General features: G+C 49.0%; 1 non-coding gene across 1 annotated transcript; it reads left to right on the forward strand.

Moving 5' to 3' along the window:
• The first annotated feature begins 697 nt into the window (after positions 1-697).
• LOC114220068 (small nucleolar RNA SNORA1) lies at positions 698-832 on the forward strand. The gene has a single exon (XR_003611515.1). It is a non-coding gene; the product is annotated as a small nucleolar RNA SNORA1 (small nucleolar RNA).
• Positions 833-14427: the final 13595 nt, after the last annotated feature.

Raw genomic sequence — 14427 nt, forward strand, 5'->3', positions numbered from 1 at the left:
CGGGTGTCCTAGGGCCCCACAACAGTTATCCTGGGCTTTGGAGTTTTCTTTCTTTCTTTTTTTTTTTAAGATTTTATTTGCTTATTTGACAGAGAGAGAGAGAGACGGCACAAGTCGGCAGAGTGGCAGGCAGAGGGAGAGAGAGAAGCAGGCTCTTCGCTGAGCGGGGAGAGCCCGATGCGGGGCTCGATCCCAGGACCCCGGGATCATGACCTGAGCCGAAGGCAGCCGCTTAACCGACTGAGCCACCCAGGCGCCCCTGGAGTTTTATTTCTTAACGGTAAATTAGGAACCCTATAGTTAGTAAGTTAGGAACCATATAGTTAGTAAGTTAGGAACACTTGTACTTATTTATCTTCCTTCTCTTTGCTAACTTCTGTGTGCTCAGGATCCAAGACTGTCTGGGTCATCGTTGAACCTGGCTCAGAGTCGACCGCATAGAGGTGTCCAGATTCAATTCCATTCCATCGATCCAGTGTTGATTTATCAGGCACCTGCTAAGCACAGACCCTGTGCTTGGGATTGGAAGTGAAAGAACAAGATGCAGTCCCTTAGCGGAGAAGAGACAACCATGGTGCAACACACACCGAGCAGTGGCTGAGCCAACGGTCTAGAGGCAAAGCGACAGGAAACTACCCAAACTGACCGGTGGAGACAGTAACATCTGCGTAACTTATCTTTAAAAATGTGGAGGTGAAGCCTCATTCTCCAGGAGAACGGGCCCTGCTGGTTGTTGTGTCCAGAAATTCTTAATGTGGATAAACTGAAACACAGACCGTGCCTCCATCTCAGTAAATGTATTGCAATGGTGACGATGAGACCTGTAATTTTTTTTTGCTAAGGTCATGAGTGAATATTGGAAGTAAATGACCTCCATATTAAAAACGTATTAAGGAATAATACATTTTAGATCGCTAGCCAAAATAGCAATGTACTTTCTGCAGTCCGACTTCCAGAGCTCTAAGGTGAATCATTAAAAGAAACTAGAGTCCAAAGACACTAGGTGGGAAACTGATGAAGTATGTCATCACTATGTCCATATTCCAGTGAAAAGAAAAGAAGCTCAGGAAGAGAACTGTGACAAGGCTGACTGACAGACAATGGGGGATGAGGGGGTGTTGACATGAGATCTTTCAAAAAGGCCTATCTTGAAGATAAGCCGACTCAGACTTTTTAGGAACTAGCTGACTTTGATGGGTAGTGGAATGAATCATAACATGTAAAACTACTTAAGTAAAAATTTATTGACTAAAAAAATTTTTATGGACTTAAAAAATTGTAGAACTGGTATCTGGTTGTCTGTGGGTGTTTGCAGTTAGGATTGTTGCTCGAATGTTCACTTTGCTTTGCCTTTACTGGACTATTCCTGGGGCCCGGTTTAGCTGATGCTTTGGGAAAATGATTTTGAGCTGTACAGATAGCTTTTTTCAGATGTACACTTAAGCTACAGAAGGAAGAATTAGATAAAAGGAGCAGCTGAGAGGGACCTCAAAGATCCCCTGGGACACCTGCTTTCAACCTTGGTTTTCTGGAGCCTCAGGGTTCCAGGTGGGCAGGGAGACAGCTCTGGGGTAGGGAATGCTGAGGGCCGGGGCTCAGGGTCTCCTGCCTCCACCAAAAGAGCTCAGTGGAACCTTTCTTGCACATTGACATTCCAAATAAGTTGGAAGAAAGCTTCCATGGTTTAAAGGTTCAAAACCCACTAAGCTCGTCCTACACAGCCATCACCATCTTCATCACCATCATCATCATCACCACCACCACCACCATCACCACCACCACCATCATCATCTCCAACATCACCATCATCACCACCACCATCAGCACCATCATCACCAGCACCACCTTCATCATCATCACCATCATCACCATCACCACCACCACCTTCATCATCATCACCATCACCATCATCACCACCACCACCTTCTTCATCAACATCACCATCATCACCACCACCACCATCATCACCATCATCATCATCATCAACACCACCACCATTTCTCACAATAGCTGATTTGGAGTGTTTCGCATGTGCCCGATGCTGTTAAAAGTGCTTTGCATGCATTATCTTGTAATCCTTACAGCAACTCTAAGAGGTAGGTACCATTATTATCCCATTTTACATAGGAGAAGACTTAGACCCATGGGTTATATAATTTGGCCAAAGGACACAAATTATAAACAATGGAGCCCGGCTTTGAGCCTATGGGACTGGCTTCTGCACCCACATGGTTTTCCACTACCTGGTACTGAGGAAGGTTGGGCCCAGAGAGAGGCAGGGACTTGTCCCAAATCCCACAGTGTGCTCAGCAGACACAGAGCCATTCCCCTGCAGAGCTTCTTCCTTCTGACCTGCTCCTTCCGTCTCTCCCTCTTCATCCTCAGTGTGCCTTCTAGAACTAACTCACAAGTGGTTTTAAATAGACCGTCTCTTGGTTGCCAGGCATCTGTGCTCCCATCCTGGGAGCAGCTGATGGAGAGGAGCTGCAATGGCTGGTCTGCTTCAGGCACCCCTGTTCTGAATGGGGCTGGGGCTCTCTCGGTCTACTGGCTTTGTTTCTCACCCTCTGCTCTAGATCAAGTGGGCTTTGGGCAAGGCATTCCAGACACTTCACAGGCTGCTCTGTCTGTCCACCCAACTCTGTTTGCTCCTCTACACACACCGTAGCCATTGCAGATAAGTATATGCCCTGCCCCTTTGCCGGGGCTGTTCCCTCTGCTGACAACACCCTTCCTGACTTGTTGGCCTGGCGTACTGCTCCTCAGATGTCCTCTCTCTAGGGTCCTGACCTCCTGCCAAGGCAGAAACAATCACAACGTCTCCAATATCCTCCCTGTAACAGCACCTGTCACCTGGTACTCTAACCATTGACTGACTCCACTTCCTTGATTCAAAGACATGCAGGTGGTCCCATTTTTACTGTACTAAAATCAGGATGGTTCTGACAATCTATGCTCCTCACTAATTTGGGAGTATTTCTTGCCTCCTGAAACACTGTTGCTGAATCGATGAAGTATTTTGTAATCAGTGTCATCTTAGGATCCAGGAAACACAGGACTTCTCTTTCTCCCTCCAGACTGAGCTCACCTGGGTTGGGGTGAGCCTTGTGTCTCTGGGCCCCCAGCAGGTAGCACAGGGAGGGACAGAGGAGGGACCACTTGGTGGTGAGTTGTGGTGCTCATGAGCTGGATGGTGCCCTTTGTGTCCAGGTCGCCACGGGTTACCTTCAGGGCTTTAAACTCCAGTCATTTGCCCACTGCCCATCATGTTCGTGCAATGGCCTTAGCAAGAGCAGCAGACTTCATTTCCCCCCTGTGTTAGTTTGCTACGGCTGCCATAACGAAGTACCACAGACTTGGTGGCTTGAGGAACAGAAGCTTATTTTCTCCCAATTCTGGAGGCTAGAAATCTAAGACCAAGGTGTCAGAGTTAGTTTCTTCTGAGGTGTCCTTCCATGGCTTATAGATGGCCGTCTACTCCCCATGTCTTCACATGGTCTCACCACTGTCCATGTGTCTTGTTCTCCTAATCTCCTCTTCTTATAAGGACACCAGTCATATTAGACTAGACTCCACTCCAGTGACCTCATTTTAACTTAATCACCTCTTCAAAGACCCTATCTTGGAATACAGTCACGTTCTAAGGTACTGGATGGTAGAACTTCAACATATGAATTTTGGGGGATACAATTTGGACCATAACACCCCCCTAAGGTTGAACAAGCTCAGTAGGAAGCATGCCAGTGGCAAAGTCTAAACTGTACTTCACCCTGTGCTCTGCCTCCACTTCCCTCTCTTAGAAGTAGCCACAACAGCCCAGCCCCTCGCGCTTGGCTTCCCCGAATTTCCAAGAGAATTTTTCAGCATACCTTCTTCTGATCTCTGTTATCATCTATTTAGTTCCTGGCTCCTCATCCAGGCCTTCCAACAGAAATTTCCAAAGGCAGCTGCCCACCACTTCTCCTCTCTGAGCTTCACCCCTATATATAAATTATGGGGATCTTACACTTGATAGGATTTTTCAAAAACTTAGCTTACTGTTGTCCTACACCTTGCCTATGGTATACATCACTAGTCAAACACAGCACATTTTCTTGCAGAATCTAATGCCAGGCAGCCAGGCCAAGTGCGTTAGCTTGTGAGTTGGGTCATACTTGCAGTTATGGATCTTGATGTCCTTGAAGGGACCTTCTAATCAGAAATCCTGTGGATCCTTGGGTACAACATCCATACACTAGATTGTCTGGGAGAGTCCCAAATTTATAGGATTTTTACTCTCTTCAATAAAAGCAACTTATAAAGTATTGAATAAGTAACGATGAGTGTCTGGATTCTTTTTGGGGAAACATTTGGCCAACCCTTGGACTCTGGGCCCAACAGATACAACTTCAATGTGGCTAGGTGACCAGGAATCTGATCTTTCTGTTAGATGGCCCAAGCTAGGGAACAAAGGAATAGAACTGGTAGGATATTCATCCACTCAGTTATTCCTTTCACAGAATTTACTGAGTACCTATTATATGCTTGGCACTGCTTTAAGGGATGAGGATTCACTGTAGCTACAAAGGTAGCTATAGTCCTCATTGTTGGCCAGGTGCTAGACCCAATAGCATTCTATCTGTATTTAATCTTTCATGGCCTCAATTTTGGTACATTTCCCTTTCTATAGCAAATATTGCTCATCGTCCACTAAAATTCATGTACTCCCTTCCACTGCACATAGTTATAGATGTGAAGGGGTCTCCCTCTCCCAGCAAGCAACTACAGTCCCCAGCCCCCTTGGCATCTAGGTTTAGCCACATCCTTCACTGACAGAATATAAGACGTGACAAGAGTCACTTCTGGGCTGAGGCGTATATGAAGCAGGTGAGCCTTCCCTGCGTTCATTTTCATTTCCATTGGCTAGATGCAGGTTACTTTAAGGCTCTAGAGAGGATGGTGAGGTCACAAGGTAGAAGGAGTCAGGGTTCCTAAATCACTGGGTGGATGAAAGCCACCCACTGTCGCCAGATAGATCAGCCTTGGACTACGGTGTAAATTTTCTATTGCATTTGAGCCTTTATACATTTTGGAATGTTTTTGTTACAGAAACTTACATTACCCTAACCAACACAACTTTTAAGTGGAGTCAGTCTCATTGCTACACCAATCAAGACATATCTTTGTAGCTCCATTGCCTACCTTCAAGAGACCTCTTGGGTGTGGGCACCCAAAGGAAATGTCCCTCAGCCAGCAATCGGCCCTTCCTCTAACACCAGTGCCTTTAACGCAAACTATGAGGGTTTTCCATGCAAGGGGCTTAAACAGCCTGGTAAAAACAAGCTTTCAACATTTAAGAGAGAACTAACTGTAAAGCTTCCCTGAGAAATTCCCAAGCACCGTATTCCTTTGCCTGGGAAATCAATCTGGGTCCAGGACAATTTTCTAAGCAGCCAGAAATCCTTTTCTGGGTCTCCAGCCCCACTGGCTGAGGCCCCATTGCTCACTGAGTGAGCAGGCAGAGTAAGGACCACCTGACAAATAGAAATTAGTGAGTCATGGAAGCCCCAGCCCCACAACTGAATCAATAGCATGAGTCAGAGTGCTACAGAAATAAAGAAATCCCATTCATAAATTTCCTCTCACCCCAGCTTACGAGCTTTCGAAGTCATAAAGTCTATGTGCAGCCAGAAGACCTACAGTTGTCCAATTAGAGGTTTTATCCAGGAAAACACACATTTTCAAAGTTACTGTTTGGTCCCCATATGCCGGGAGAGTAGCAGGCTGGTTTGGTGTGTGGTGCCTCTGGGCTTTACAGAACTTTCCACTTCAGTGAGATAAAACAGAGGACTTCTCAGAGCCTCTCACCCCCGAGGTGCAGCGCACAAGGGGCCTAGAGACACCCATAGCCACCATTCCTGGGAGAACTCGGGAAAAGCTGGAATTGACCTGAACCAGATCATCTGGGAGGGGAAGAACAGCTTAGTGTTTACTACTTAACTATTCTTGAGTGCCAGGTCCTGTTCTGAATACACAGCATATATTATTGCATTTAATCTGTATCACTACCCTGCAAGGGAGGGTCTATTTTTTCCTCCACCTTTCAGATAAAGAAAGTGAGGCTCAGAGAGGTCAACTGACATGCTCAAGGTCACATGGCTCAGTGAGTGACAAGGACCAGATCTGAACTAGGGATTCTAAAGTACTTGAACCTCTACTTCCTGTTGCCACTCATGATCCCAGGATCTTGCTCTCTCTGTCTAGCCACGTCAGCTGTGCAGGATGGACATTCAGATTCAGGCCAGAGTGCAGCATGTCATTACCAGTGGGAGCTCAGTTGAAAAGTGTGACTAATGTGGGGAGCCAGGACTGGAGAGAGCCCCTAATATTTGCCAGGCACTGTCCTAACATTTTACTTAGATTATCCTGCTAAACCCTCATCATCGTTCTGCAAAAGAAGTATTATCAGACCCATTTTACAAGGAAGGCTCAGAAGAGTGAAGAACTTTCTTGAAGCCACATGGATAGGATGTGGTAGAGGGCCTACCTGCACAGAGACCTTGCTTGCTCAGGAACGTTATGCTAGACACTGAGTTTACCCACCTATGCATCAAATGGCTTCTATTCTTGGGAGAGATTTCTTTTTTTTAGCAAATGCCACCTCTACTTGGGCACATTCAACTGAGACCCTCCCTGATGGTCTGGGATATTGAGGCTTGCACATTCGTATTTACTTTTAGGCCCCTTCCTGGCTGAGTAATCTTGAGAGTGTCCCTAAACCTTTCATGGGATTCACCATGACCCTAGACCGGAACTAGACCAGAGGTTGGCCAATTTTCCCTTGAAAGAGCCAAAGAGTCAGTATTTTAGGTTTTAGGGTCCAACCATCCTCTGTGTGGCCACTGCTCAGCTCTGCCACTGTATTGTGAAAGCAGCCATAGACCATACAGACGTAAGTGCGCGTATGGCCAGAGTTGGCCCACAGGCCTAGAAAGTATGCAGCCCCACGATCTAAGTGGTCAAAGGATCCCACAAGTAAGTGAATTCCCACTGTGTAAGTGCTCCAAAGGAGAGGGAGCGCCATGCTCTGAGAGTGTATTCCCCAGCAACTGGGCTCAGGGTGGGTGGTGGCTTGGACAAGGTCACTCTGTGAGTCAGCCCAGGGCTGAGACTGGGGTCCAGGTCTCCTGCTCTCCCCTTGGGATCCTCCTGGCACGCATGGGCTTCCTGGCCATCTGGGAGTCTCCTGCAGAAGTGGGGCCGGTCCTGCAAGCCCAGTTAGGGGCAGGGGGACTACAGGCTGCCCCAGGGAACAGCGTGGGGTTTCTGCAAAGGATGGCGGAAGTGGGGACTGGGGCCGCGGGGCTTCCACCGGCCAACCGCTGGCTCCTGTCTCCCCAGCAGGGCCGGGCGCTCACAGCGCCTTCTGGAGAGTGTCCTGGCTGCCGCCGCAGCACACACATGCACCGGTGCTAATTTATGAAAATCCCTGCCCGCGGAGGCCAGGGCTTGCTGCACCGGAGCCCGCCTGAGCTGCTCTTCTCCTCTCTTGTAGCCACAAAAGGAAATGTTGGCGAGGTCCTCAGAGGAGGGGCGGTTGGTGGGGAGGGGACGCTACTGGATTTAATAGCAGGAATACGAGTCATTTGTCTTATTGTAGAAAAGATGTGTGTTTGGACGCAGAAAATGCTCTGGATCCTTTCTTTCCTCCCCTTGCAGGCATGAAAAGCCTGGAGCAAAACAAAACGCTGCTGATTCCGAGGCTATTTTGGGCGCCTCTCACTGATTGTCTGCTTCCGAGGCCCTCGGCACACGCCGCCTTCTCAAAGAACGGTTTGAACAGATTGGAATGGGGAATGAATGAGCATCTTGCCGTCTCTGCCGCCACCGCCTCGGCCACTGCCACTGCCATCGGAGCAGAACATAGCCCCCCAAGGCCCGGCCTGGCCCGGGTCGCTCAGTTCTTCCCTGTCCCAGATGCCCACGGGCCCCGTGCTTCCTGCCCGCGCCGTGCTTGCTGGCGCCTGAGCTGGGCTGCCTGCCCCGTGCCAGGGAGCTCGTTACCGAAGGAAATAACTCCGATAAAGGGCTAAAAATAGCCTGCAACGATGGAAAACATTTTGTTGAGAGATCTGTTGACAAGAGGGGAAACAGAGCTGTGAAAAAGATAGGGGGCGAAGGACACAGAGGAAGAAGCGGGGCTGACAGTGACAGTTTGGGGAAGGCAGGTGGAGCAGGGTCGGAGCCCAGGGGCCAGCCCCACGGATGGCCAGGCCCCAGCGGCCGGTCTTTGTTCTCCCCCACTGGTCCCCAGCCTCAAGGCAGGGAAACAGGGTGAGCGGGCAGTTCCCTTCCTCTAAGACGGATCCTGGAGGATGGCGGTCTGAAATGCAGCCCCGCTGGGGAAGCAGGTGCAGTACAGGGGAGAGGCTAACCAAGAACTTGGAGTTCCATCACTTACTAATGCAGTGACCATGGACGAACCACTGAACTCTGAGCCTCGGTCTCTTCGTGTGATGAATAAACACAGCGTTAGACCCGGTCATAGGGCTGTGCTGGTCATACCTGCATTCTCATTAGCAGAGTGGAGCACTGTGATCACTTGGCCTTTTACAAACATGGACTGAGGACATTTGATGAGGAAGATACAGTCCTGCTGTAAGATATTTCAGTTTCTTAGGGGACACAGCACAGAAGGGAGAGCCCTCCCTTTGGAATATAGAACCAGCACTGCTTGCCCTGAAACAGCAGAAATGAAGAGCCCCAGAACACCTTTTTGGGGCCACAGAGACATTCCTTCCAACTCTATGTACCTAGTATGCATTCTGTTCTGGAGAAAGAATAATAGAAAGGCTCAGTCTGCCCTTTTGAAACAGCAGGTAAATAGATATATATCATATTGTGCCCAGAAAGGACCATAAGAAAATTAGGTCTAAGCGAGAACCATGAATACTGCCCTGGGAGCAGCAGGGAAGGTCTCCTGGAGGAGGAGACATGGGCCAAGTCTTGAAGAACGTGCAGGATCTGGCCAGGCAGAAAGGAGAAAAATGCATTCCCATGAGAAGGAACAAACAACATAGTGTTTCTGAGAATAATGTCTGTAGCTGGAAATGGCTGGTGTTTAAGACACAAGGACTGGTGATAGTCAAGGCATTTACTAATTGCCATGGCAAGGGACCAACCAGTCAACAGATGCTGGCCACAGGGCTGGAGAAGAGGGTCCTAGAGCCCCTCTGTGTGCCTGGATCTGCCCCTGGATCTGCTGCTGGACTGTTGAGACATCTCGGGGACTGTGGCAAGGGCTGGATGGTTGAGGGCTGTTGAGCAGGGAGACACATAGAGGGCTCAGGGCAGAAGATATCACCAACTAGTTGAGATGTGGTTACACCAATGTGTGCCAGCTAAATGTCTGCCCCTAAATGGAGGAAGAAGTGGAGGGAGAGGAACCCTAAGGATGGGTACAGGGTCTCTAGAACCCATTGGGAGATAATGAGGCACCCCAATGGGCAGAGATTTGGGATCTCTACCATGACTTTTGCCAAAACAAAATATAAATCTCAATATGTAACCTGTTTATATGTGGATCTCCCACTCAAGATTTCACCTAGAGGAAACATTTTGATATTAGAAAGATGATTCATGCAACGCAACATAGTTTCTGTTCTTTGATGAGCAGATTGGACATCTGAATGGCCTCCCTTAGCCTTTGCCACCATACTGTGGAAGGATGTGTCTTAAAAGGTTCTGAGAGTCGGGGCGCCTGGGTGGCTCAGCCGGTTAAGCAGCTGCCTTCGGCTCGGGTCATGATCCCGGGGTCCTGGGATCGAGTCCCGCATCGGGGTCCTGGGTCAGCGGGGAGCCTGCTTCTCCCTCTCCCTCTGCCTGCCTCTCTGCCTACTTGTTCTCTCTCTCTGTCAAATAAATAAATAAAATCTTTGAGGGAAAAAAAAAAGGTTCTGAAAGTCATTCTTTCTTCTTCATTCCCACGGCAACCTCCCCAGTTTAGGGCTTATCATCTCTTCTCTGGACTAACACAATTGTCTCTTCACCGTGAGCCACCCCCTCCCTGTCCTGACTCCTTCAACCCACGCTCCAAGCAACGGGCAAAGTGACCTTCTAAAAATATGCATCTGATCATGCCACTGCCCCCCAAGGGATCCCCCTGGTTTTCAGAAGAAAATACAACTTCCTTAGTCTGCCATCCAAGGCCCTTCATGACCAGGTATCTCTTTCAAGTTTATCGCATGTCAACTATCACTGCCCTGTAGAGGCAGGATAGACTTCATCAAGGCAAGACTTGTGTCTGGGTCAGTTACATTAGGCAGACTCCATCCATCCAAAGAGGGGCTAGGGGTTGTTACAGGCTGAATTATGTCTCCTAGAAACTCACCAATCTGAAACATGTCCTTATAAGACGAGGAAATTAGGACACACAGGGAGACATCAGGGGCACCATGTGAGGAACGAGTGAGAGGTCAGCTATCCATGAGCCAAGGAGAGGTGACTCCGGGGAAACCAAGTGTACCAGCACCTTCATCTTAGACTTCCAGCCTCCAGAACAGAGACAAAACAAATTTTTGTTGTTTAAACCATTCAATCTCTGGTATTTTGTTATGGCAGCCCTTGAAAATTAATACTTAATACTTAAGCCTAAAGTAAAAGTAGTCAGCTTATCACCTTGTCAGACTACCTCAGCCTGATGCCATTAAGAATTTCAATTTTAGGCGCCTGGGTGGCTCAGTCAATTAAGCGTCTGCCTTTGGCTCAGGTCATGATCCCAGGGTCCTGGGATCAAGCCCCACGTCAGGCTCCCTGCTCAGCAGGGAGCCTGCTTCTCCTGCTCCCTCTGCTGTTTCCCCCACTTGTGCTCTCTGGCTCTCTCTCGCTCTCTGTCAAATAAATAAATAAAATCTTAAAAAAAAAAAAGGATTTCGATTTTATAATTCCTATGGTCTGATTCCATGCCCAGCCAGCAGGCTTCTGAATATATTTAGCTTCCCACATTACTGTTCTATGCGGTGTGAATTCATGATGAAACCAACAGGAGCTTTCCAGACTCTGCAACGGTTAGGTTTCTCCCTGTGTGACAGACACAAAGAGGCATGGCTCAAATCTTCCTGCAAAAAAAGAACCTGAGAGCCAGTGGCAGGGAGTGTGGTGTGCCTTCAGGCATGCCTTGCTCTGGGCAGCCCCGACCGGTGACCCAGCAAGGCAGTGAAACAAGGGCCCAGCTACTGTTGTCCAATGCGGGACCCCTCCGGTGGCCATCTCTGCTTGGGCACTTGCTCGGTCCTGGGCTGGCAGAGGCTCTGTCCCATCTGTAGCACAATCCAGGCTCCCCCTGCACAAGCACGCTTTCTGCCCTGTCCTTCTCCAGATGTTGCACCCTGGGACACCATTTACACTTCTTATCCCATCTATACCGGCAGAATCCAGCCTGCAACGCCCTGCAGATCAATGCCTTCACGTCTGGACTATCGACTGGTCTGTGGGAGGTGGTGGGGAGGAGTCGCTTCAGAGCCCTACAAGCTGAGGGTCAGGCCAAGGCTGCTGTAATCATGACAAGAGATCTATTTTGGGAGGCCTTCCGGCCGGCAGCCAGCACACATATCTCCTGGGGACTCCACAACCTCAGACCCTATTTCTTTCTTTCAAATGCAGTGACTGTCACGATCCTCTGCAGCCCTTTCCTTCCTCGGAAGGCTGAGCTTTCACAGAGACAAGAGGAGCATCCAGAATACAGGGATAAGCCTACTCCTTGTGAGTACCCCAGAGGCTGGCCCAGGGTTTGGTCCATCTGAGGGCTTGATAAAGAAATGATGGTAGCACCCAGTGGACGGCCATTAGTCATCTCTGCTTGGCCATCTCTCAGGGCAACATGCGTGTTCTCTCTGAGGCTTCTGATTAAGGCCATGGAGACTGCATGAGAGGGAGAAAGAACATGCACTTTGAAAAAAGGACAGACCAGGAGTTCAATCCCAGGCCCACTGCATCCTAGCTCTGTGCTCTCGGTTACGGGGCTTACTGGTCTTGCCTTGTTGATTTTATTTATTTTTCTTTTTTTAATCTGTAAAATGGAAATAAGAACAATCGTCATCTGATGGGGCCCCATCCGGATAAGTGAGAGAACATCTGTTCTATCACAGAGGCTTGGGTCTGGCCTTACCCACACGAAGAGTGTCAGTTATAGCGGGGTATGCAGGAGCTATGCAATAAGAGCTACTTCTTTCCCTCTTTCTTTCTTTGAGCTTTCCAGGCACTAGAGTGTGCAAATCTTTATAACAAGCTAAATATATACAAGTTAATCATATTCATGTATTTGCATAAATTAATAAGCAGTAATTATACATTGTAGCAACTTCTAAATAAAATCCCAAAGTAACTATTTCAATACACCAAAATGTTAACAATGGTTATTTCTGGGTAGTGAAATTATGGGTGATTTGTATTTTCTCCCCAAATTTTCTACAATTAGTATGCATTGTTTTGAAACGGGAAAAAAAAAGAGAGAAAGAACCGTGAGGAGGAAGAAAGCCGTCCCACGGTCCCCCCATGGTGGGAACTCTATTCACCGGCCTCGGATTCTGCTGACAGTCTCTATGCCTCCAAGGACCTGGTGAGTCATCAAAAGTTTGAAGTAGCTTAGAAATAGAAGATTTTACAGCGGAATGTGGCAAGGCTGCCCAAGCTTTGGGCAAGTGGGTCTGATACTTTTCCTTTTTACTCTGTGGCGCAGGATCAGAAAGGAGGGTGCTAACTGGGGGGTGTAGAGAAGGAGGGGAACCCACTCTGGCATGGATGTAGGCCCCAGTTTGGGGGTTCGCTCTGCCATGTGCTAGATGGGGGACCTGGGGCCAGCTACCCTGCCACCTTACCCTCACGGCCCTCAGTCTCCGTGTCTTAATTGTCATTTTCTCTGAGAAGCCTTCCTGGGCACCCCTGGTGAAAGCATGCACCCTGATCTGCTCAACCCTCCACGTTACGATGGTCTCTTCATGGCCTGTCCCCTCTATAAAGCTAGGAGCAACTGAAGAGCAAGGAGCAGGTTTTACCCACAGCTGTGTCCGCTTTGCCTCTCTTGGCGCCTGGTATGGAGTAGACCCTCAATAAGCATTTGCCGAATGAATGCCTGAATGACTGACCCGTGAGCCTGGGCAGGGCCCTGGAATGGCAGAGATGACCACCTACAGTCCCTGTCCTCAAGGCGCTCACGCTGTGGGTGGAACTCAGTCTCCCCAACTCAACTGACACTATGGCCAATGCCTTAAAGGGCATAAGGGAAATTAGGAGAAGAAGATTCTCCGGGGGTGGAGGGGGTGGGGTGGTGTCTGTAAAGTCCTTATACAGGAGGCAGAATTTGAGCAGAGCCTGGAAAAATGAGTAGAACTTCCCCTGCAGGGACAGAAGGCAAGGTGGGCAAAGGCACAGAGCCAGGCAGGAGGGTGTGTGCAGAGAGGAAGAAGCAGGAGCAAGGTGGAGGCCAAGAATGGAGCGCCTCGGGTGGGTGACCAGCAGGCCTGGTTGGCATTCTGGTGGCAGCAGGGAGCCAGACAGGTTTAGGAGTGGGGGGTTGATGGGGTCTGATTGCTTCTCACTGGACTGGCAGGATCAGGCATCTCCCACCTGTGCTCGATGATGCCAGCTTCGGCCAGCATTCTTTCGCCTGCCCATTAGGAAGGCTCAGAAAGAAGACCCATTTGGAATCTGGTCTTGAGCAAACAATCCCTCTAATTTAAACCAGCATCTGTGAGAAGGGCCGGCCTTGGCACAGGCCCTGAGGAACATGAACACGATTAACCTCTGCCAGTTGCAACAAATTAACTGCAGAAAGGACATCCTGGGAGCAGGATCTTAAGGGCGGCCAACACTTAGAGATGAGGCCTGCCTGCCTGCCTTGCCTGAGCTGGAAGAGCAGAGCAGTGGCTTCATTCGCGGGCCCACTGTTCCCACTAAAGAGTGCATCCTTCCCCAGGGCCTTTGCACGTGCTGCTCCTGCAGCCTGAAACCCGTCCTCCCAATGTTGAGCGTGGTTGGCCTACCTGATCTTTCAAGTCTTGGTTCAAATATTGCTTCCTTAGTCATGCCTCTCCTGGCTCCCCACTAAAAGTAGCTTTACTACCCCCTGCCATCAGCTCCTAGTAGGATCCTATTTTCTGCTTTCATAATGCTTATGTTATTTTCTTGTACATTTGTTGATTTTCTCCTCCCTTGCTGGATTCCAAGTAGACTGAAGCTCCATGATAGCAGGGGTCATGTCTTGCTCCCAGCTGTATTCAGTGCCTAGCACAGTGCCTGACACTTAGTAGGCACTGAGTAAAAATGAATTGAGAAGAAGGAAGAAAGAAGAGAGAGAGAGGGAAGAAAGGGGGGAGAGGGAAAAGAAGGAAGAAGGGAGGGGGCTTCTAAAACAATAGTTCCCAAATGACCATCCCAGCCCCCAGCCCCACT

Source organism: Eumetopias jubatus, unplaced genomic scaffold, assembly GCF_037043125.1.
Source record: "Eumetopias jubatus isolate StellerSeaLion01/CBP00866 unplaced genomic scaffold, mEumJub1_p1.0 scaffold_13, whole genome shotgun sequence".
Classification (NCBI taxonomy): Eukaryota; Metazoa; Chordata; class Mammalia; order Carnivora; family Otariidae; genus Eumetopias; species Eumetopias jubatus.